The sequence below is a fragment of the Pinus tabuliformis genome, chromosome 7 (genome assembly GCF_031772625.1).
Source record: "Pinus tabuliformis cultivar Carrire ecotype Pingquan chromosome 7, CPIR1, whole genome shotgun sequence".
Lineage (NCBI taxonomy): Eukaryota > Viridiplantae > Streptophyta > Pinopsida > Pinales > Pinaceae > Pinus > Pinus tabuliformis.
The window spans coordinates 1,419,966,419-1,419,992,581 of record NC_142293.1 but is presented as its reverse complement, the minus strand read 5'-3'; positions in this window follow the sequence as shown (position 1 = coordinate 1,419,992,581).

Here is a 26,163-nt window from a genome sequence, read left to right as displayed (position 1 = left end):
TTCTCCCTCTCCCTCACTCTCTCGCTTCCACCTCCTCTCGCCCTTCATATATGTCTCTCCCTCTCCCCCTCTCTCTCCTACCTTTCTATCCCCATATTTTTCTCTTTCCTCTCTTTCCACGACACTCTCCCCCTCTCGTTCCACTCTCTCTCTCTTTCCCCTCCTCCCCCCACTTTCTCTCTCACCCTCCCTCTCTCCCCCTCTACCTCTCTACCCCACTTTCCTTTTATTGCTCCCCTCTCCCCGTCCCTCCATCCCTCTCTCTCTCTCTCTCTCCCTCACTCTCACAACCACCCATTCTCTCGCTAGCTTGTTCTCTCTCTCTTACCTTCGTTTGTCTCTCTCTCCCCTTCCCCTTCACTAATTCTCTCCCTCTCTCTTCCCCCTTTCTTTTCACTGTCCCTCCACCCTCTATTTGTCCCCATCTCTCTCTCTCTCTCTCTCTCTCTCTCTCCCTCTCTCTCTCTCTCCCTCTCTGTCTCTCTCCCTCTCTCTGTCTCTCTCTCTCTCTCTCTCAGACACATACACACACACACACACAAAAACACACACTATCTCCCATTATCTCTCCCTCTACCCTTTTGTCTCCCTCTTGCCTCTTTTTCTCCCTTTCACACTCCCTCCCTCTCCCTCTCTCCCTCTTGCACTCTCCCACTCTCTCTATCCCCCCCTCACTTTCCCTCTATCCCTCCATCAACCCCTACATCCCTTCCCATCCCCCTTTCTCTGTCTTCCCCCGACTCTCGCTCGTTTTATCACTCTCTATGTCTCCCTCTCCCTCTCCCTCTCTCCCACTCTATCCCTATCTCCCCTTCATTATCTCTCCCTCTTCCCACTTTATCTTGCTCTCCCTCACTCTCTCACTCCCTCCCTCTCTTTCCCTCTCCCCCTCTCTTTCCTTCTCTCTCCTGCCTTTATATCCCTCCCTCTTTGTATTTGTCTCTCCTCTCCCCCTCTCTTTCCGTCTCTCTCATCTTTATCTCCCCCCCGTATTTGTCTCTCCCTCTCCCCCCTCTCTTTCCTTCTCTCTACCGCCTTTCTCTCCCTACTTCTCTCTCCGTTCTCTCTTTCTCGAAACTTTCTCCTCCCCCCGCTCTCTCTCCCTCAACCACTCCCCCTCTCTAAACCAGCCTCTCCCTCCCAAACTATCTCTATCCCTCAAGCTACCTTATCTCTCTCTCTCCTTCCCCTTCACTAAATCTATTCCTCTCTCTCCCCCCCTTTCTTGTACTCTCCTTCCCCCCGATCTTTGTCCCTGTTTCTCTCTCTCTCTCACACACACACAATATCTTGCTATCACAATATCTCCCCTGATCTCTCCCTCTCACAATATCTCCACTTATCTCCCCCCTACCGCTACCTCTCCCTCCCCACTTCCGTTCTCCCTTTCACACTTTTTCTCTCTCTCTCCCTGTCGCACTCTCTCCCCCCATCTCTCTCCCTCACTCTCTCACCACTTCACCCTCTGTCCATCACCTCTATCTCCCTCTATTCCTCTGCTCCCTCGCCTTCTTTTCCCCCTCCGCTTCGCTCTCTCTCTACCTCTCCCTCTCATTCTCTCCTCCCCTCTCTCTCCTATGATCCCTTCCCTCTCCCCTCGCCTCTCTATCTCCCTCCTTCCCCTCTCTCTCCCTCCCCCTATCTTTCTCTTCCTTCGTTCCTCTATCCCTCTTTCTCTATGGATGTCTCTCCCTCATTCCCTTCCCTGTTTGTCCCCCTTTCCTCCCTCTCTGTTTGTCCCCCTTTCCTCCCTCTCCCTCTCTCCCTCCCCCTATCTTTCTCTTCCTCCGTTCCTCTGTCCCTTTTTCTCTATGGATGTCTCTCCCTCATTCCCTTCCCTGTTTGTCCCCCTTTCCTCCCTCTCCCTCTCTCCCTCCCCTATCTTTCTATTCCACCATTCCTCTATCCCTTTTTCTCTATGGATGTCTCTCCCTCTTTCCCTTCCCTCTTTGTCCACTTTTCCTCACTGTCCTTCTCTCCTCGTTGATCCCTCCCTCTCTCTACCTCTAACTCTCTTCCCCTAACTCTTGATAAGCGGAATATAAGATAGAAGGCGAGCAGGCTTAGCGAGATAATATACAAATTTAGCTTACTATTTTGAAAAAGGTGTCTGAATTCAAGTTAAAATGGGCATTAGAGTTCCATTAAATATTCATGGTTATTGTGATAAAGATGCCACCGAGAGACAAAATTCAATCAATCCCTCGAAACTAATTAATTTAATTATTTCAGACCACCTTAACCAGCATCGAGGAAAACAAGACCATTTTCTAAATAACCGGACCTTAATATTCATAAGAAAACCATAATCTATGTCTATAGAATTGACGAACAAGGGTGGTATTTAGATTTCTATGGCATGAATATCGTTTACGATAAAAGATGACCATATACATACTAATTTCACAAGAGCTGTTGAGATTGTGAAGCCACAACTACGCTATCAAATTCAATAAAACTCGTTTGTGAAGCCATTTCAGCCCAAACGCAGCTTTTAAAAGATTAATTTCTCATCAATATTAAAAAAATAGAAATAATTGCTATAGGGAAATCTGCACTCTATCGTCTTCTAAACATGATTTATGGATATTTTTTTCTGTCGTCTCCTAAACAAGATTTATGGATATTTTTCTTTGCGAATTTAAAATAAAAAGAAGGAAAATCTATACGCTTTTAAGTTTGAGAGACATGGACTTTAAAACAAAGACGTAAATTTAACTAAAGAAAACCAAAATGTAAATTATTTCACTTCTCATCATAAACTTCGTTTTTCGGAAAACACTATATACATTTTCAAGAATTCACTTGAAACAAAGAGAATAGTTCTGAGTGTAATCTCCCTAAAAGTAACCTAGGCTGTTCGGAACATGGAGAACTGCAGACACAACAACCTATAGAAGCGTAGATGTAAGAGAATCATTTACAGAAGAGCATGGAAAGAACACGGTCTGGGTGTACCTGTGCAAGTCGAACAGGGTTGAAGGCGTTGATGGTGGATATATGACAAATGCATGCCCTGTTTGTAGAAGCAGTCTTTAGCATGTGGAGATTTGCTGTTACACTTGTGAGTTTTGGTAAATGTTTCAAACCTTTGGAGTAGGATTCCAGGGTAGAAATTAAGGATTCTATAGAGGTGCAGTGATTCTTCCAACATCCTTTCAAAAACAATTCAGGGAATTGAACCTGGTCCAAGCTCTAATATCATGTGGAGGCTTTTCGTTACACCAAAACTCAAGTGTTGATAAACATTCCAAACCAGTAACTAGGAAACCCAGAAAAATACGGTGATTCTTCCCACCTACATAACAAACTAACCTGACTAAAACTAACCTCTTTGCCAAAACTGACGAAAACTAACCTGTTTGCGTAGTGGAGAGGACAAGCTCATGGCAAAGAAGCTGCGAATCAAGTGTTCCCTTGCCCAGTCTCCTCTCCCGTCTCATTACAGAGACAAACATAGAATGCACAACATGAATACACATACGAGGACAGACAAATGGAAACAACGAACATAGGTATGAGGACAGACGCCACATGGAAACATAGCACAGAGAGACAGCTTCCGCAACACAACTCTGCATTACAGTGTCTGCGAGAGAGAGAACGAGAAGAATCAACATGAAAAAGTACTGTAGTTTTCCCTCTAATTGAATAGATGATGTAATTTTTCACATTCAAGCCTATAGAAGGCAATTTTCCTATACACCAATTAGCAAATAGAGAAGAAATAAAGGTAGAAATGTAAAGTACCAAAGACAATATGGGCGCAGAAGTAGTCCATCATCGAATAGAACTTTCCGACGGTCAGATCAGAGGAACACCGCCAGAAAATATCGATCTAGCCTGTCCAGTGCCCTGCACGTCTCATAAATCTGGATGCCGAAAAAGGGATGTAGCTAAATCGGTGAAGGGGCTCATCCATTCCACGGGTGGTAATTGTGGCACGTTGCGATTTTCTAACCGCACCTATATATCTGTGAAATCTGTACCATAGCCATACCATTTCGATTAGAAAGCTGGAGCGTGTGGGATGGAGATATGGTTCTTTATCCTCCAACGGCTATCTGTCAGAACCCTTGGATGCCCTTCTTGTAATCAAGGTGGCATTCTTTTAATCATAACTAAAAATGGGTGAAAAGAATCTTCCATTCAATTGGTTGTAAATATGGCATGTTTATATATCTTTGACATCTATGCCCATATCACTACGATTTCGACTGGAGTGCCGTTGGATTGAGAAATATTTATAATTACAAGTTGTTTTATCTGTGAGAACCTTTGGATGCAGTTCTTGTAATCAAAGGGTGTCATTCTTATAATCATAATTCGAAATGGGTGAAAAGGCTCTCCATTCAATTGGTGATAAATATCGCACGTTGAGATTTTCAAACTTCACTGATATGTCTCCGACATCTGTAGAACGCTAGAGATCCCTCAGATTGAGAAATAGTTATAATCTGTCGAGATAAAAGTTCTTCATCCTCCAGCAGTTATTAAAAAAGCAAAATAACTTTAACACGAGAATGACCTATTGAATCCTGAACCTTACTGTCCTTTTTAATAAAGATAACATAGTTACATAGTTTATATTTTGAAATATATTCTCTATATTAAAAATTCTCAATAATCAAATTAACCATCAAAACAATCAAAATAAGATTAAAATTAACGGTCAAGATAAAAAATACTTGATATTAAGTTTTGTTCAAATATATTATACACAATCAACCATGCAATAGGGCTTACTTTAGTATTAGAAGAATGACTAGTTAATTTTAAATTAAAAATTGGTTTAATTAACACTGGAGGAATATTAAAGACACTCAATAATTGTAGATGATTTGTTGTAGGTTGGATTAGGTGAAGAATGATATTAGGCGATTGCAAACTAAAATATGTCATAAAGCATAAGGCATAGTAGAGTAAAATAATTTTTACATTATATAATAATATGTTAGTGATCAAATCATGTTCTTGTTTTTATATTGCCTTCACGAGAAGAAAGGAAAACTCGATATACATTACCAAATCAACCAAATCAACAAATCAACCAAATCTACGTAATATAGTAAGTGTTAGTTTCAAGTCCCCCTTTTAAAGCTTACATTATTACAACATAAAGATAACATAGCTGGCCTCTATCTCACTGGTCTTCATCAACACTCACGTCCACTTTGGAATCTTTTTGAACATCACTCTTTCTTCATCCACTAATTCCAGCAGTCACTTGAAATCCATTTAACACTTACTTACCTTAGACCATCATTAAGGAACTTTGCAAGATGAACAATATTAAAAACTTGGCTCGTATGGGCTTCGAGATAAGAGCTATCAAGAAATGAACCACTCTATGAGCTATCAAGAAATGAACCACTCTATGGACCTTCCACCATCTGTCGAATATTCCGCTTTTGACAGTCCATTAGTTGGGAGGGAGAAAATCTTAATACTAAATGTGTTGAAAATTTGATCTAATAACTTGACCTGTTTCACACACATGTATCTCATACTATAACATTATCCATTTTTCACGTGTTTTTGAGCGCAAAGGACAACATACCATAACAGTATAAACATACTTTAACTAGTGATGTGTTCAGGGTCTCCCAGCACCAAGAACCACTAATTTGAATTATAAAACACTATTCCATAGTTGTTTCTACACCAAATATAACTTAGATACAACATGCATCACTGATAGCTTAAAAACCTTTGAGAGGTTCAGCATTCAATTCATCATCACTACCATAATCTAAGAGGTTCTCAAAGTTTTCTTCTGGGGCATCTCCAATAGTAGTTATGTTAGTTGGTTCTTTTAATAGAGATATTTGGCACAAGCATTACAATACAATTTTGTGTGACCATGCCTTTGGAAACAAACAAATTTTACTGTGTTCTTTTTTTTATGGACCCTGCCCTTGAGGATAGTGTCATTTCAAGTTGTAATTTTTCCTCTTAATCACTTGTTTTTATTCTATTTTCTTCTCCTAAAATAGCTCCTACCATTTCATCTAATGATTTGGAAGAAAATTGAGTGAGGGTAAAAATAACATTACCATAATTGGAAGGTAAATTGTTTAACAAAATAACTTTAGCATCTTCATCTTCTATTCTAGTTTTAGTTTCCCCTAACTATCTTATGAGTGATTTAAAATCATTTATATGTATAGACAATGATAATCCCTCATGCATCTTAAATTTGAATAACTATAATTTCGAAGTGAATTTTGCATTCACAAACATTTCCCCAAATATTTGGCTTATCTTTTCCCATATTTGGGCAGAAGATTTTTCTAGATCCATAAGATGAAATTGTCGGAAAAAATAAGCCTATAACAAATTTAGATTTATCTTCCTTTCTCACCCAATCAACTAATTGTTTTGAATCTTGGGATACACATTGTTACCTTTTTAGTAAACTCCGCAAATTTTTATGCATTAAATAAATTTGGACTTTAACTTTTAAAATATAAAAATTTAACCCATTGAAATTTGCAACTGCTATTTTCACCATATTCTTATAATCATCCTCGAGTGCTGGTTTAATTACAACTTAACTATGATTTTGAAAACCTTGTTCGACTACAACTCCAAGTTGTTTCCCACTTAAATTTAAACTCACTACATATTCTTAAATAAATATTTAAGTATAAACTAATTTAACTATGATTTTTAAAACCTTGTTCGCCCACAACTTCAAGTGGTTTCCCACTTAAATTTAAACTCACTCCATATTTTTAAATAAATATTTAAATATAAATTATATAATAGTATGCCTCTTAGTTCCATTTGAACCATAACATGATCGGTATTAAGGAAATTAGCATATTTCATTTATTTTTTATTTAATTTTACAATCGATTTTAATATTATATTTATTTTTTAAATTTATTTTAACATATCTTTAATTTAATACATTTTATGACATTTAATTTAAATAGTTAAAAGAAGTATCATTATCACGGTTGGAATTTGAATTCCTCTTTGTTCGTCAAACAAAATTTTGATCTTTATACTTCTCGTCTAGAAATATTAAGTTTAAAATTTCACCCTTCAAAGTGATGTTTTGTTAATAAATTAACCTTCACAAATAAAGTTTTGATTAAAATTTTTCCCTGCAATAATAATTAGATTAAAAATTTTCACATGTATGAAAAAAAATAGAACATGAAGTTTAAAATTCCGCCCTTTAAGGGTGATGTTTGGTTAATAATTTAACCTTCACAAATAAAGTTTTGATTAAAAAAATTCCCTTCAATAATAATAACCAAATTAAGATTAAAATTAACTGTCAAGATCAAAAATACTTGATTGCGAGTTTTGTTCAAATAAATTATACATAGTCAATCATGCAATAGGGATTACTTTGGAAATCTTGTTATAATTTTAAGATTAAAATAAATTAGAAGAATGACTAATTGATTTGAAATTAAAAATCGATTTAACCTGGAGTAGAGGAAAAGTAAAGAAACTCTACATCATAGATGATTTATTGTAGGTTAGATTAGGTGAAGATATGACATAAAGCATAGTAGAGGAAAATAATATTTACATTATATAATGATATGTTAGTGATCAAATCATGTTGCTTTCTTTGGAAATAAACTACAAATATTGTCTTCACCAAAAGAAAGGATAATTAGATATACATTACAATAGCATGTATTATCATTAGCTAATACATTAGCTAACAGGTTATTGTATTATCAATATTACTTTTCCATATGAAGAGGTAACTCAGAGAAAGAAAACATATTTGCTGAAGGTATGTTGGGCTCACTCAGTTTATTGGATGGAAGTACTTAGTTAGCATGATACGATACAATTTGATCAGTTTGGGAGCTTGATAGATCCATATTTCAAATAGATCTTATCTAGTTTAATTATTAATAATTGTAGTTATTATTATTATTTTATTTAATCTAATATGGCTTATTCTAGATATTGTAATTTGTTATTATTATTATTGTTATTAGTAGAAAAATAGAGATACACACACAAAAAAAAAATTATATTGCACACACTGCATATCACAGAGATACATCACATATTTATGGTGCTTGTGAGATCCAACCGTTTCCAAAATGAGGAGATTGATTGTTGAGAAATAATCTCAATAACTCAACCAAATCTACCTACTATAGTAAGTGTTAGTTTCAAGTCTCCCTTTTAACTCTTATATTATTGTAATTGAAAGATAATATAATTGGTCTCTATCTCACTGGTCTTCATCAACACTCACGTCCACTTTGAAATATCTGTGAACATCGCTCTTTCTTCATCCACTTCTTCTAGTAGTCACTTGAAATATGTTTAACACATGCTTTCCTCGGACAATCATTGAGGAACTTTTCAATACCAACAATATTAACAACTCAGCTCATAAGATCTATCAAGAAATGATCCACTCTATGGACCTTCCACCATCTATGGGATATTCTGCTCTTCACAATCCATTTGTTGGAAGAGAGATGAATGTGTTCAAAAGTAGATCCAACAACTTGACTAGTTTCACACACATGGATCTCATAATGTAACCTATAGCCATTTTTCATGGGTTTTCGAGCACCATTAACAAAAAGCATTAACAGTATAAACACAATCTAACTAGTTATGTGTTCAAGAGTTACCCAGTGCAAAGAACCACTAATTTGAATTATGCAACATTGTTCAATAGTTGTTTCTGCACCATATATAACTAACTTAGATACAACGTACATCATTGATAGCTCAAAAACGTTTGAGACGTTCTGCATTGAATTCATCTTCATTACCATAATCTGAGAAGTCCTAAAAGTTTTCTTCTGGCATGTCTCAAATAGTAGTTATGTTAGTTGATTCTTTTAATAGAGATATTCGGAAGGAGTCTTAAAATACAATTTTGTGTGACCATGTTTTTTGCAATAAAAATTTTTGACTGAGTTCTAATTTTTATGGACCGAAGAATAGTGCCATCTCTAGTTGCAATTTTTCCTCTTCATCACCTGTTTTTATTCTTTTTTCTTCCCATAAAATAACTCCTACAATTTCATTGAGTGATTTGGAAGAAAATTGAGTGAGGGTAAAAATAACATTACCATAATTGGAAGGTAAATTGTTTAACAAAATAGCCTTAGCATCGTCATCTTCTATTCTAGTTCTAGTTTCCCCCAAATATCTTATAAGTGATTTTAAATCATTTATATGTGTAGGCAACGATACTCCATGCATCTTAAATTTTGTATTATAGATGTATAAGATTTTTTTTTACATTTATAAGATGTTGTGAGTCTGACAAAGATAAGCCTATAATAAATTTAGCTTTCTCTTTGCTTTTTAACCAACCAACTAATTTTTTGTTTTTTTTTTTTTATAGGGATGCAGGTTACTTTCCTTTTAAGAAACCCCACAAATTTGTATGCATTAAATTCATTTGGACTTTAACTTTTGAGGTATAAAAATTCAACCCATTGAATTTCTCAACAACTAATTTTTTGTTTTTTTTTTTTTATATATATATTGGGATGCAGGTTACTTTCCTTTTAAGAAACCCCACAAATTTGTATGCATTAAATTCATTTGGACTTTAACTTTTGAGGTATAAAAATTCAACCCATTGAATTTCTCAACAACTATTTTCTCCATGTTTTTTTCAAAAATAGCTACTACAATAATTATTAACTCATGCACTATCTCCACTGGTTAAGGATCTTGTGGTGGATCCGGTAGCTGGTTCCATTCCTCCCCTCTTATCAAATTCAAACCATTTAATTGAGGGATCATTGTAGACTCGAATGTATGAAATTGAATGCCACGATCGGAATCAATGCAGAAACAAATAAATAAATAAAATGTGATCCCAAAAAATTATCAGGCTGGCGTTATGGTTTTGTATATCCAATGCTGGAAGACTTTTAGCTATCTTTTGTGGAATAAAATCCTCTTGACGTTGATTGAGAGTGAGAAAACTTTAGGTGTCGGCATACCCGGATCGAAAAAAAATATTGAGTGTTATCGTTGGAAGCCTTCAAATAAACAACAAATGAGGCAAAAAGATGGAAATTGTGCTATTCCACCACCTCTCTCTCTATTCACTAGTTCACAAAATTTTATTAAGTGAATGTGAATCCAGTTCCTTTTTTTCCGGTGGTTGAACAATAAAATGTTATGGTTATCACCTCATTCAAGAGAGGTTTTAACAAACAAACAAAAAAAATTACCTTGCCCAGTTCGAGCGACTAATTATCATTTTGTTGGTGATATCATTCATCTACCAATTGCATAGATCGAGCCCGCACGATCACGCATCATACCGCACATGAAAAAGTCTGATCAGATTAAACAACCGATGATAGGGAGGATCGGTCCACTGTAATGTGATGACGATGGCCCAGAGGCTGATCTTAGTGAAGCAGTCAGTGTCGAGCCTTTGATGTTTCTTACTAGCCTTATCAGATTCAAAATCACCATACAACACTGCATCCACCGACTCCCGATCTATGAACTTGATCATAGTATGAGAATCATCCCTTCTTTCCTCCCGGTTTATACATAACACATATCTATTGTAGGCAGTCTATCTGCTCGACTGATCACCTTGTTCTTCAGAATATTCTCTTAATCCTCTCACATTTTTTTGGGGCTGGCCAATGATGAGTAAACCCAGAGCTACCAGCTCTGGTACCATATAGATAGAGATAGATACACATACAAAAGAAAATTTCTCTTACTCATAATCTAGATCACAAATATATCTCACATATTTATGAAATACTCCAGATCACAAATATACATCACATATTTATGGATTTATGGTGCTTCTGAGATCTAACCATTTAAAAAAACAACGAGATTGAACCTGTTACCCTCAACTCAGTCAACTGAGTCCAAGACAAGTCGGAAACATTCCAATTCCTTACATTCAAATAGTTCCAATTTCTTCAAGTTCCTTATGTAACCTAGGGCAGTCTGCAAATATTTCAATTCCTTACATTCAAATAGTTGCAGTTCCTTCCAGCCGTGTATGTTCTATAGTGAAGGTGGCGGCGTGGCCGACAAAGGGCCTACTTCCAGAACCTCCAAATCATGTAGCTCTCCAATTGCACTCGGCAATTCTTTTATATTTGTATCTGTCAAAATTAACTCTCGAAGTGAAACCTGCTGTAGCACTTGAGGAGGGAGTACTTCAACTTTCCTACAGCGTCTGAGATTTATGTACGAAAGCGTGCTTACATTTCCTAGTGTTTCGCTTGACATGGTTAAACTGGTGCAATAAAGCAAATTAAGACTTTGGAGTTTATTTAATTTGCAAAAGGAATCTGGCAGCCTCTCCAAAGCGGAGCAAAGAGACAGGTTGATGTCGTGGAGGTTGGCTAAATTACCCAAGGAATCTGTTAACCTTTTCAAAGCTCTGCACCAAGAGAAGCTGATCTCTAAACAAATCAACCAAATATACCTACATTAGTGAGCATTAGTTTCAAGTTTATCATTGTTTATGTAATTTAACTATTTCTAACACATAGGAAATTTTAGGGGCGAATGTTCCTCCTTTGGCGAAATTAAGGGGTTTTAAATTTTTAGTGGGCAAATATTTTGTATCATAGTACATTTTTACAAATCACCTCAAATAGCCCACCTTATTTTAAGGGAGAGGGTAAAAAAGGTAAATTTAGCCCTTGAAATTAGGAGTTACAACCTTTCATTCGCCCATTTTCAAGAATAGATTTTATTTAAGTGAATCCATTCGCCCATTTTCAAGAATAGGTTTTATTTAAGTGAATCCTATGGGACAAATACCATATTTATAAAAGAGGTATGGTAAATTAATAAAAGTATAAATAAATGAGAGGTATGGTAAATAAATAAAACATTTTTTATATTTACTCCATAAGTCACTTTATATACATGCAAAGGTGTAAACAAATAAAAATATAAGTAAAGTGGAGGTATGGTAAATAAATAAAACGTATTTTTATACTTACTCAAAAGGTATGGTAAATAAATAAAAATATAAATAAACTAGACATATGGTAAATAAATAAAACCTCTTTTTATATTTAGTCCATAACCCTCATTCTATTTATGAAGGCTCAAGAAAGAGGTTTTATTTAAGTGAATCTATGGGCCAAATACCATATTTGTAAAAGAGGTATGGTAAATTAATAAAAATATAAATAAACGAGAGGTATGGTAAACAAATAAAACATTTTTTTATATTTACTCCATAAGTCACCTTATATTTACGAACACTAAAAAAAGCATTATATTTAGGTGAAACCTATGGACAAAATACTATGGGACAAATACCATGGACTAGATTGTTATTAATACCATGCAAAAAAACATTATTAACCCTAATATTAGTATTAATAAAAATAAAAATGGCACATTGTATTGACCCATGGTATTCACCAAAATGGCACCTGGTATTGAACCATAGTATTCACCAAAATGGCACATGGTATTGACCCATGGTATTCACATGGAATGTAGCCTATTTAAGTGGGGGAATTAAACCAGCATAGATACATATTTACTCTGGATCTACTAACCCCCGAGAGGTATCAAATATCGTGATATGCAAACTAGCATAGAGTGAAAAAATATTTGATCCTCTCGGGGGTGGATCAAGAGTAAAAATGGATGTTGTAATTTAATGTATGTTAAACATTTTAGCTTGGTTAAAATAAAAAATAAAATAAAAATTAACTATTAATTTTATTAATTTTTATAAATTACTAATAGTAAATTTTAAGCTCCAGGTTTATAATAACCCATGGTAATACCAAGATCTTACAAGATTTTATAATTGAGTAAAATATTTTCCATACCTGGTGAGAGATTCGCCAAAAAATTATATATACATATTGTATTATTGATAAAATCGCCTTCCATTTTTCCTATATACCATGGAGATTCGCCCATTTATTATATATATAAATTTAGGGGGGGTTCTTAAAATTTTCCATAGTCTAACATGACATTAAAACATTTCTTCGATATTGGATTAGAGTAGTTTCAAGTTTATCATTGTTTATGTAATTTAACTATGTCAAAATGTTTACATAACATTAAAACATCTCTTCCATATTGGGTTAGAGAGATCCTTTTGGGGCAACTAGGATTGTGTGAAGCTCCATTGAAGTTGGATGCCTTTGCAATAATTTAATTCCCAAAGGAGGCTTTTGTCCTCAAGTGGTACCATCAAATTTGAACTAAAATATGGTGTGATCTAAACCCCACTCAAACCAACAAGTTTAGTCTTCATGATAAATTTAAATTACTAATTAATAAAATTACAACTAATGATAATGGGCATGTTTCCTTACAATAACTTTGATCAACTTTGTCTGTGGCTTATATATGCAATTTACTCCCCCCAAGGGGTAGGTGTTAGTACCACCAAGTGCTCATAAATTGCAAGTATCCTAGATTTTCTTGACCAGCAATATCAAATTACTCTAACTACTATTACACTCAAATCCATACAATTCAATCAACAACCTTGTTTTTGGTAGATATATTTAGCTTATGTTGGATCTAACCATTTATTGGATGGGAGAATATCGATCCACACATTTATTGGATGGAAGAAGATCCACCCACAATGCGATGCTTATTACCATGATCATCTGAGGGTTTGGCAAGCTTGGACACCCTTTGATAGTTTAATTCTTCAAAATGGCTTCCATCCTCAACTCCTCTCCATAACGTCTCAACTTGTGACGTGCTTGGTACTAAACCCCATATAAACCAATTGGTCTACACCTCATGGGTTAATCAGTTAACATCACCCAATATCAAATGGTGATCTAGAACTTACACAGAGAACAAAGCAATCACCTCCTAGCCATCAAAGCTCATATGAAAGAGTAACCAACCACAACTATAAGTGCATAACATTATTTTCCAATAGGTTATTTTATATATGAAAAATAGAGAATTCTACTCTACTTACAAAAATAGCCAAAAGAATAAATTTTGATGAGTTAAAAAAAAATAAAAAAAACAAATCAATTTTAAAATACAGTTAATTATCAAGTGCACTACTCCTAATGATCATTCACCTATGCATGTACTTTCACACTATTAGTTTACTTTCATAGAAATAAATTTAGATAAAAAATATATATGTAAGTTTTATAATTTTAGAAAATTAAAAAGTTTGAAAAAATAATTAAAAAAAAATTACAATTATTTTACAATGAATTGTTGAGATTTTCTGTTTAAGCAAAATAGGAAAAATCTCAGCTGATGACAACAATAGGGATTCAGTTCCTAGATTAGCTCCAGGTTGTTGGGAGGGAGTTAATGCCTCCTATATTTGATGTGAGGGAGTTATGAGGCTGTTAGATTCTCTATGCTATATAACAGGCAATCATTCGGATGATTTACTAAGAGAGTGTGAAGATTTCTTGATGTAATCTCCTGATTTTATTAATAAACTCCTGATGCCTATGTTTGGTGGACGTAGCCCAGATTGGTTGGGTGAACCACGTTAAAAGCTGTGTCTTATGTGCTTGCTTAATTTTGCTGTGTGTTTTATTGACTGGCTGTGCCTCTGAATTCCAACAATTGGTATCAGAGCATGTTGGAGGGCGGGAGGTGCTGAGATTGCCTGCTGGAGGCGCTGCCTGCGTGACTGCTGATGCTAGCGGACTGTGCTGAGGGTTGCTGTGCAGTGTTGCCCTGATACCTGGTATGATTTAATTGCGTGGAGCCCGTTGTTTTCATTGCTGGTGCGTATTACATGTTTCAACTGCTGGTGCATATTTTAAACTACGTGGAAACAATACTATGTGTATAGCGTGGAAACAATATTATGTGTATAGCGTGGAAACAATATTCTATTAAACCAGCGTGAATATATTTTGTAAAACGGCGTGGGCATATATATTTCCAACAGCGTGGAAATGGATGTAATCTTTTACCATTCCATATAAATAAATGATTTACAGAATACTTAGCACCGTATGTCTGAGTTATTATGCCTGGAAATTACCTATAAGTGATGTCATGAATCGACATCAAAACAGAGGATTAATTATTCAGGGCAGCATTCCTGGCTTCACAAGGAGAAAATATACGCAATGACTAATCAAAATGATTACTGAGTTCGTATATTAAGGTGGAGTTAAAATCTGATTGACTGTAAGAAATAGTGATGGAGCCTGAATTTTTTAAACGCTGAGACCATTTTAAAACGCAGTGTGAGTTGATAAAACGCAGTGTGATTTGATAAAATGCATTTTGAATTGAATTGAGTGGTGCTGGAGCGTGGATTTATTATAATATTGCTGAAGCTACAGTTTCATTAACGCAGTGCCAGTTAGATTGTTGGAATTTTTTTGTGTGCTGGGATATTGAAGTTTTTTTAAAAAAAAGGGATGTATCTTATTTTGAGATGTGTATATGGTACAGAATTTGCACAAATAAAATGAAAGTGTTTCTTTTTTTTTTTTTTTAAATAAAGAAAAGTAAAATAAGTGCAAAGGGCAGTTTTTTTTGTAAAGGCATAGGCAATTTTTTAAAATTGCTGGTTGGATATTTGGAGATTACTGTGTTTTTTGCTTATATCTAATGGCGAAAACTGAAAGTGCCCGTTTTGAAATTGAGAAGTTTAATGGCAAGAATAATTTTGAGATCTGGAAGGTGAAGATGCACGATCTGCTGGTTCAACAAGGTGTGGCAAAAGCACTGTTGGGGAAAAACAAAAGACCTGCTTCCATGACGGAGGATGAATGGGATGAGATGGACGATAGAGCTCTGAGTGCAATTCGGTTATGTCTGGCGGACGATGTTCTGTTCAACATTGTGTCAGAGAAAACCGCCGCAGGCCTGTGGACGAAGCTTGAGAAGCTCTATATGACAAAATCTTTGACAAATCGGATTCTCCTGAAACGGCAACTTTACAGTTTGCGGATGAAAGAAGGTACCTCAATTGTTGATAACCTGAATGTTTTTAATACCTTGTTGGTGCAATTAAACAGTCTAGATGTGAAATTTGATTCAGAGGATAAGGCAATAACTCTATTATGTTCTTTGCCTGAATCTTGGGATCACTTTGTTACTTCCATAAGCTTTAGTACATCAGAAATCCTTGAGTTTGACGATGTTGTTGGAGCCTTGTTGGCTGAAGAGACAAGGAAGAGGTCGAATGCAGACACCTCTACATCAGAGGTAATGATGGCCAGAGGTCGCTCACGAGAGAGACACTCCGGGGGAAAGCATAGCGACTCTCGTTCGAAGTCCAAAGGAAAGAAGCCAAAGGTGAAGTGCTGGCATTGTGGCAAGGCTGGACATCTGAAAAAGGATTGTTGGAAGCGAAAGCAGGCTGTTAAAGAAGGCTCTTCGACAAAAAAGAAGGAAGCCAACACCACAGATACAGGTTCAGTATCTGGTTCAGGTATGAGTGATGAAGTATTGTCAGTTAATATTTCAAAACATGATCAACATTGGTTGTTAGATTCTGGGGCATCTAACCACATGTGTATACATAAAGATTGGTTTAAAACATATAGATCAATTGATGATGGTGTTGTGTACATGGGTAATGATGTAACATGTAATATTGTTGGGATTGGAAGCATACAACTACAAATGTTTGATGGCACAACCAAAATATTAACTGATGTGAGGCATGTACCAGATTTAAGGAAAATTTTGATTTCATTAGGAGCACTTGATTCAAATGGATATAAAACTGTAATTCAAGGTGGAGTTATGAAAATCTATAAAGGTATCTTACTAGTGATGAAAGCTAAGAAAGTAGGAAATCTATTTCAGTTAGAAGGTAGAACTGGGTCAGATCATGTGTCTGTGTCTGAACATGACAGCAGTTCCATTCACTTATGGCATCAAAGATTGGGGCATATGAGTGAAAGAGGATTGAAAATTTTGGCTGACCGAAAGTTACTTCCTAATCTAAGATCTGGAAAATTGGATTTCTGTAAACATTGTCTATTTGGTAAACAAAGTAAACAAAAGTTTAAAACAGGCAAACATACTAGTAAAGGGATACTTGATTATATTCATTCAGATGTGTGGGGTCCAGCTCCTACAGCTTCATATGGTGGTTCGTCTTATTTTGTATCATTCATTGATGACTTTTCTCGGAAAGTTTGGGTCTACATGTTGAAAAAGAAGTCTGATGTTTTTACAGTTTTCAAGCAGTTTAGAGCATTGGTAGAAAACAGCACTGGTAGAACTATAAAATGTTTAGAGCAATGGTGGTGAGTTTTCCTCCAAGGAGTTTGACAGCTATTGCAAGGATGCAGGGATCGAGAGACATAAGACCACGGTTTATACTTCTCAGCAGAATGGAGTTGCTGAATGCATGAACAAGACTCTTCCAGAGAGAGCAAGGTGTATGCTGAGTAACGCCGGGTTGCCGAAGGAATTGTGGACGGAAGCAGTGGCAACCGCTTGTTATGTGATAAACCGATCTCCATCAACGGCAATAGACTGCAAGGTTCTGCAAGAGGTATGGACATGACACCCTTGTGACTATTCTAAACTCAGAGTGTTTGGTTGTGATGCATATGCTCTAGTGCCTAAACATCAGCGAACTAAATTAGATCCAAAATCGAAAAGGTATGTCTTTGTTGGGTATGGTGATGGAACAAATGGATTTAGATTGTGGGATCCTACTACCCGCAAAATCATCATCAACAGAGATGTAAGGTTTAATGAATCCTCTCTTGTACAGTTAGATGTAGATAGAAGATTGAAACAGGATGATGTATCTGATTTCCAGCATATTCAGTTTGACAACATTTCTAATGATAGTCATAACGACCATAGTTCAGATTCTAGTCATGAACAGGTTTCAGAATCCGATTATGAACAGGGTTCAGATGGAGGACATGAACAGGTCTCAGATGGCGATCATGAAGAGATTCCTACAGTTGATAGACAACCAATTGTGGAAGCACCAGAAACATTCTTAAGGAGGTCTACAAGGATCAAACGCCGTCTGAGAAGGTATGATGATCATGTTACTTCAGTTGCTTTGATCGCTAATGATGATGAACCTTTGTGTTATCAGGAAGCTGTAGAAGGTTCAAATAGTGACAAATGGAAAGCAGCCATGAAGGAAGAAATGATGGCCTTAGGTAAGAATGGTACATGGGATCTAGTTGAGCTTCCGAAAGGTAGGAAAACTGTGGGATGCAAATGGGTCTTCAAGCTGAAACGGGGTGTGAATGATACGGAAGACAGGTACAAAGCGAGACTGGTTGCAAAAGGGTTTTCTCAGAAAGCTGGCATAGACTTTCATGAGATATTTTCACCAGTGGTTAAAATTGTTTCAATTAGAATTGTGTTAGCATTAGTGGCTTTGTTTGATTTGGAGTTGTAGCAGTTAGATGTTAAGACTGCATTTCTACATGGTGATTTAGATGAGGAAATATATATGGAACAACCGGAAGGGTTTTTTCAGCATCGCAATGCGAAATTTGTCTGCAGGCTCAAGAAGTCATTATATGGCCTGAAGCAGTCGCCTCGGCAGTGGTATAAGAAGTTTGATTCTTTCATGTTGAGTCAGAAATATGTAAGAAGTGAATATGATCATTGTGTTTATTTTAAGCAGTTAAATAATGGCATGTTCATTATCTTAGTGTTATATGTTGATGATATGCTTTTAGCAAGCAAAAGCATTGAAGAAATCAACAGGTTGAAGACTCAGATGGCAAGGACGTTTGATATGAAAGATCTAGGAGCGGCAAGACAGATTTTGGGCATGGAGATTTTCAGAGACAGGAGTAATGGTAAGCTGTGGCTATCACAACAGAAGTATGTTGAGAAAATACTTTTGAGGTTTGGTATGAATAATGTGAAGCCTGTGTCGATCCCTTTAGCTTCCCATTTTAAGCTTTCTTCGAGTTTATGTCCTAATACAGATGAAGAAAAGGATTATATGTCTCGAATTCCTTATGCCAATGTAGTAGGATGTTTGATGTATGTGATGGTGTGTATGCGACCAGATATTTCTCATGCAGTTGGGGTTGTTAGCAGGTACATGGCAAATCCGAGTAAAGAACACTAGTCAGCGGTGAAATGGGTGCTTCGGTACTTGAGAGGCACAAGTAGTTATTGTATTTCTTACAATAAGAGTAGTGAATTTGTTTGTGGATATGTTGATTCCAATTTTGCAGGTGATTTGGATAAGAGAACATCAACTTCAGGGTACGTCTTTACTCTTGCAGGTGGAGCTATAAGCTGGATGTCAAAGCTACAGAACATTGTTGCTTTGTCTACTACTGAAGCAGAATACATTGCTGCTTCTCATGCTTGCAAAGAGGCGGTTTGGTTGAAAGGTTTGCTTGGTGAGTTTGGTAGGTTACAGGATAACATCAGGTTACTTTGTGACAGTCAAAGTGCAATACATTTGGCTAAGAATCCGGCCTATCATAGTAAATCAAAGCATATTCCAATCAAGTATCATTTTGTAAGACAGGTTATCACTGAAAGGGGAGTTTCTCTTGAAAAGGTGCATACAAAGGAGAACTGTGCAGACATGTTCACGAAACCAGTTTTGTTGGAGAAGCTACGCTGGTGTTTGGCTTCTCTTGGCTTGCAGAAAAGATAAAATAATAATAACAGGGCATCAGGCGAATTGTTGTCAAGGTGGAGATTGTTGAGATTTTCTGTCTAAGCAAAATAGGAAAAATCTCAGCTGATGACAACAATAGGGATTCAGTTCCTAGATTAGCTCCAGGTTGTTGGGAGGGAGTTAATGCCTCCTATATTTGATGTGAGGGAGTTATGAGGCTGTTAGATTCTCTATGCTATATAACAGACAATCATTCAGATGATTTGCTAAGAGAGTGTGAGGATTTATTGATGTAATCTCCTGATTTTATTAATAAACTCCTGATGCCTATGTTTGGTGGACGTAGCCTAGATTGGTTGGGTGAACCACGTTAAAAGCTGTGTCTTATGTGCTTGCTTAATTTTGCTGTGTGTTTTATTGACTAGCCGTGCCTCTGAATTCCAACATGAATAAATAAAATAATTATCAATTCTTCCTTTTAAGAATTTATAATGTATTTTTTACAACTGAATCGTAAGTTTATATAAGTACATTTCATTTTTAAAGCTATAAAAAATAATAATTTATAATTAACTTTGAGAGATTTGAAGCATATTGAGGCTGGTATAAAAATTAATAATTTATAATTAACTCTCGGATCTTTCATACTGATAATCATGTAACATACAAGAACTCTTTTAATCATGTAACATATAATAACTGTTTTCTATTAAGTTAAAAAAGTCAATAAGTACATGACCCATGACCCAAAAGTACCTGGCACAAAAATTAAATAAGTACCTTAACAATAGCAGGTATAAGTAGGATAGTTTCCATACTTACATGTTTACCAACCCTAACCGCAACCTAGTCCATACACAAATTTACATAGAGTATTAGAGAATTAAGAACAATTTTAGAAAATAACAACCCGTAAAAATTACGTTTTGTAAAATTCACAGCCATCACGGTAAACGTTTATGAAAAATTTTAAACGTAGAAAATGGGCAAAAGACCCTCTGACAGGCATTTTGCTCATCAAATTCCAACTATGATTATTATTTCTATATGTCACATGCTAAATTTATAACAAATATATTTGGATTGTTTTTAGTCTTATTGTGAACATAAAACAACATAAAATAGAGAGTATGTTTTTTATGCAATAACATTATATTAATAAAACTAGTTTACACATGCGAATCAAGAACAACGTTTTGTCATCAACCATCTACAACATCTCATATCTAGTAAGGAGTATACCAGAAAAATATCTGATGTAAAAGACTAACGTAGAGATCCACAATATTAGCAACACATCCAACATCTAAAATCATCTATACAAAATCCATATGCCTCACCAAGACTACATTGTAAACATATTCCATGATCACCATATTTGTACATAGTTGAGAGAGAATAACAGAAATCAAATTATCTTGTAGTCGAGACATAGGACCACCAAAACAATAACCTATGTTGGGACATGAATAATCCCTTCATTGATGAAATTTCCACTTTGGAATGTTTGGAAATTTTGCTCCCTTTAGGTTATGTAATCCTTTCTTGGAAATTTTATCTGGAATAGATCATCGAAGAGTCCAATTTGAGAGAAAAGGAGGGTTGAGACTTGATATCCCCAAAGAAAGACATGGACGTGAGAGATAAGTAGTGTATATAGAAAAGAGGGATCCATAAGGTGATGATCTCCACTGTATTGTTGGTTCCTTGACAACAGTTCCAACAAAAATTGTAATAGTGCCCGAGAACTAGGGAAATATATGCCCCACAGCCACCTATGAGACTCCTGAGCAGCACCATCGAAATAAACAACAACGAAATTCTACCAACAATTAATAGGCATATTACCCTTCTTTATCCCCCGTCTAGGCACCCTAATAAATTTTTGGAGGGCTATATATGGTGTTCTTATTTAGTTCCTTTGTGTTTCTTTTTCCTTCTCATAGTAATGATTACTAATTTCCATTAAAACTCAAATGGTGTATATTACTTTAAAAAGATTAAAAAATTATCCAAAAGCAATAAATAAGTTTTAAAATCACCACAATTTTACTAACTAAACTAAAATATGTTATTTTATAAAATAAAAATTATAAAAGAAAATATGTTATTTTATAAAATAATAATTATAAAAAAAATATTTACAAAAATATCTTCTTATTTAATCATATCTTTCATATAAATATAATTAAATTTATTTATATATACATTTTAATTAAATCGAATAAAATAAAATAAAAATATTTATCCTCAATAAAAAATGTTATCACTCTCCCAATTCTTACATTTACTATATCTTGAAACAAAAATCAATTTTCTATCTTCCAAATATAATCCAACAACCCTACTATGTCTAATAATTTAATCAAACTTCATGATTTTTGTGCCAATACATATGTTATTATATTTTATGTTGCTAAAGATATTGCCTTGGAGAACTTAATTTTTCCTTGTTTATCACTGAATTTATTTTATATTAATATTATTTTTTAATTATATTGAATTATTATAAAATACTATTTTGAAACATATAGTTTATATGGCTAAAGATATTTAATTGGAGAAGTTAACTTTTATTATTATTATTAGATTTAATATGTATTAATATTAATTTTTTAATTATATTGAATTATTATAAAATATTATATTGATTTCAAAATAATACTTATTATGATAAAAATTCATATTAAATTTTAAATTTCTTTATTATTTGTTTTTAATTTTAAAAATAGAAAGGTACTTTTTTATATTTACTGGAAACTCCACGTACTTTAATTTGTAAATTACATAATTATATGCAATTAAAAATAGATTAAAGCTATATTATATATAATGATTCATTTAGGTGTGATTTTTACTAATTTAGAAAAAAAATGTTTTATGTATTATTTAAACAATTATATAATGAGAATAAAACTACAATGATAACGTACATCATATGATAACATGAAGATGTGATGTTTGGTTATCTGATTCATTATACCAAATTAATAAATCTAGAATTTAAGGAAATTAACCTTCACAAGATAGATTTGGGTATATAGTTTTATCAAATATGTTGTGAATAAATACCAAGTTGAATATCCATGGTGACTCATAGATCACACAATGCACCACTCACTCCATTCTTTCTTTCTCCCCCTTCCTTCATCTATCTCCCTCACTCTATCGCTCTCTCCTCCTCCCTCTCTCTCTAACTTCTCTACTCTCTCCCTCTCTCTTCCTTCTTTTCCTTCCTTATCCATCGCTATCCCTCCCTCCCTTCATATATCTCTCTCACTTAGTTTTATTAGTATCTCCCTCTCTCTCTCCCCCTCTTTCCCTATTAACATCTTGTTATGACTTATCTCCATTTTATTTTTTCTTAGGTTGTTCACTATATTTTATATGATCTATACCATTCCCTCTCAATATTTCTCCCTCCCTCTCTCTCGCATTGTTCCCCTCTGAAATCTCTCTCTCTCTCTATTAGCATCCTCGTAATGATTTATCTCTACTTTATTTCTTAATCCTAAGTTTTTCACTATATTTTAGCTTATTTACACTATTTATCCTCCCTCTTTCTCACTCCGTCCCTCTCTCTTTTTTCACGTACTGAACCTCCCTCACTTTATCTTGCATGTGCCATGTATCTCGCTCTCTCACTACGCCATAACCTCCTCACCCAAATCATTCTATCTCTCTCACACACCTGCCTCTCTATCTTCCCAACCTCTATTCTCGCTTAGTATCCATCTCTCAGTCCCTAATTCCCTTTGTGTCTATCTTTCCCTTCCCATATCACTCTCTTTCTATCTCTTAGTCTACAAATATATATATATCTCTCTCTCTACCCCTTCCCTTATTAGAGTTTTTCTTTCACTCCTAACCTATCTCTCTCCTTTCACCGTATAAATCTCTATTGTCCTCCATCTCTCTCACTAACTTACTCTCTATATCTCATTCCCCAACTCCCTCTCTCTCTCTCTCTCTCTCTCTCTCGCGTGCGAGCACGCGCGCGCGCGTGCTCTCTAAATATCATTCTCTCTCTCTCTCATGTACTCTCAAAATATCGTTCTCTCTCTCCCCCCAAATCTCTATCACTAGCTCTCTCTTTATGAAAAGTTCCAAAAAAAAGTCTCTTCTTCTCTCCCACAATTCTTTCCCTATTATATCCCCTCCCTTATTCTCCAATGCCTTCTATCGCTATCCTTGTACCTTTATCTCCCTCTCCTTCCCTCTCTCTATATATCCCACTACCACTCATCCTTGCTCTCTACACTCTCCTATCTCTCTTTACCTCTCTCCCTCTCCCTCTATTTATCTCTCTCTCCCCCTTCCTCTTTCCATCCCATACTATTTTCCCCACTCTCTCTATACCCATTTATCCCTCACCCATCTCTCTAAATTTCTTGTGTTCTCTCTTTCCTCCTCGAACTTGCATGATCCGTCTCTTACACTGACTCACTCTTTCTCTATTTCTCCCTCCCTCAATCACACAACCCCCTCTCTCCCTCTCAATTAAACAATCATTCTCTGTCACCCTCTCTCTCTCTTCCTTCCTATCCCTCTTCACCACTCTATTCTCCCCACACCATACCTCCATCCCTCCCTCTCTCTCTCTCTTTCGTACAAATCAAAATTGACCCCTTGTCACACGAGTAAAAGCTGAACCCAGTTTCTATTTTCTATGAATATAAGAGAAAAAAATATTTAAAATTAATTTTTTTTCTATGATATATATATATATATATATATATATATATATACATATATAATGTTATGCATATCATATTAAAAATATAATTATAAAAATTATAAATTAGGTCAAGTAATATTCTCAACCACATATATATGTAGCTCACTACATCGAAAGGACAAATTTATTGTTAAATGCCCCTGTGTCACAAAGTTAGTATTAAAAAAAAATGTGACTTATCAGAATCAATATTCACACCCAAATATTCCATGCAATCTTCTAATAACTACTTCAAGGCTTGTTCTTCCCTATATGTTAGGACTCCAATCAATATTGTGTGATCAAAAATTTGTTGGCAAGAGATATAAGGCCTTATCCATATAAACAAATCCCAAGACCCTATGCTATTAGGATGAAAAGGAATAGAGAAAGTGGATAGTCTTGCGTTATTCCTTTTGAAGAATTGAAACTAGAGGAGGGAGTGCCATTGCGAAGGATAAAAAATAATTGAGTGGTGACTAGAGAGATGACTCAGGTAGTCATGATTCATTTGAGAACCCAAAAACTTTGAATATGTGTTAGAGGAATGACCATATTATATTGTGGAAATATTTTGAGAGATTCACCTTAATGAGCATGCTAGATTTCCTAATTTTCTTTAAAGAGTGAAAATATTTTTGAGTAACAATAATTCCATAAAAAAAGTGTTTGATCTACGACATATCTAGTTTTTTTAAACAAGGCGAGTTCTCGAAATGGGGGCTTTATCTGATTTGTAATTACCTTAGAGATGACTTTATAACTTACATTATATAAATAGTCAACCTAAAACCATTTAGATCATGCGTTATAACAAATTTTGGAGCTAATGTGAGAATAATGGAATTCAACACAGGGAATAGAGATTTGTTACTTTTAGATTCCTCCACTAGAGTATAAATTCCATTTCCTAAAAAATACCAACAAGCCTAAAAGAAATGAGTAGTAAATCCATCAGGTTCAACAAATTTATTTTAAGGAATAAAGGATATCTCTATCATTAGTCTAGTATTGTGGTACTATTTAACTAAAGACAAGATATATGTTGCGATATCTTGGATTACTTGCAATCTATTAGCGTTGAGCTCTTTCAAAATTGACATATAGAAGCACATGATGCTTCCTTTAGAAACTTGTGCTCTATGTGTTTTTTCCCCTTGTATTTTATGGCACCTATGCTTCATCATGGGTTTTTGGAATGATTTTGTGTTTTTCCCCTTTGCCTTAGCTAGTTAATTCTAAAATTTTACTTCCATAGGATTTACTATTATTTCCTACATTCTTCTATTTAAGGGAGATGATATCCCCTTTATACAACATGGTCCTTTCTTAAGCTTTCTACAATTACTTATTATTGGATTTCTCCCATTTTCTCCTTAAATTCTTCTTTGGGCTTAAAGATATTTCTAAACTCTTCTAGGATCCACTATCTTCATTTCCTAATGAAATTGATCCATGCATGATACGAACGATACTTGAGTTGCTTTCCACCAAGATTTTTCTTTACCTAGGAAGGATGGATCCCTAATCCATAAACTTTCAAACCCTAAAGGCCTATTTTTGGGTCTCTAGACTGAGTAGTTAACAATCAAAACATGTATGAGGGATGATGAAAGCCTCCAAAAATCCATCCTTCTCTGCAAGGGGTTTTGATATTAGAGTCCTATCTAAAAAATAAGTTATTTTATGCTTACAACCTTCCATGTTGGTCTACGTGTAGACACCATTGAAAATCTTCGTTTATGCAATGTAAAGCAATCAAATCACATTTATAAATTATTGAGAATCTAAGTCTATACACATAATGCCTCCATTTTCTTTGTTCAATTACTTAACCATATTAATTTCACTTCCTACTATAAATACTTAATATTAATTCAATGCTCCGATATTAGCTAAATCAAGTAGGAATATC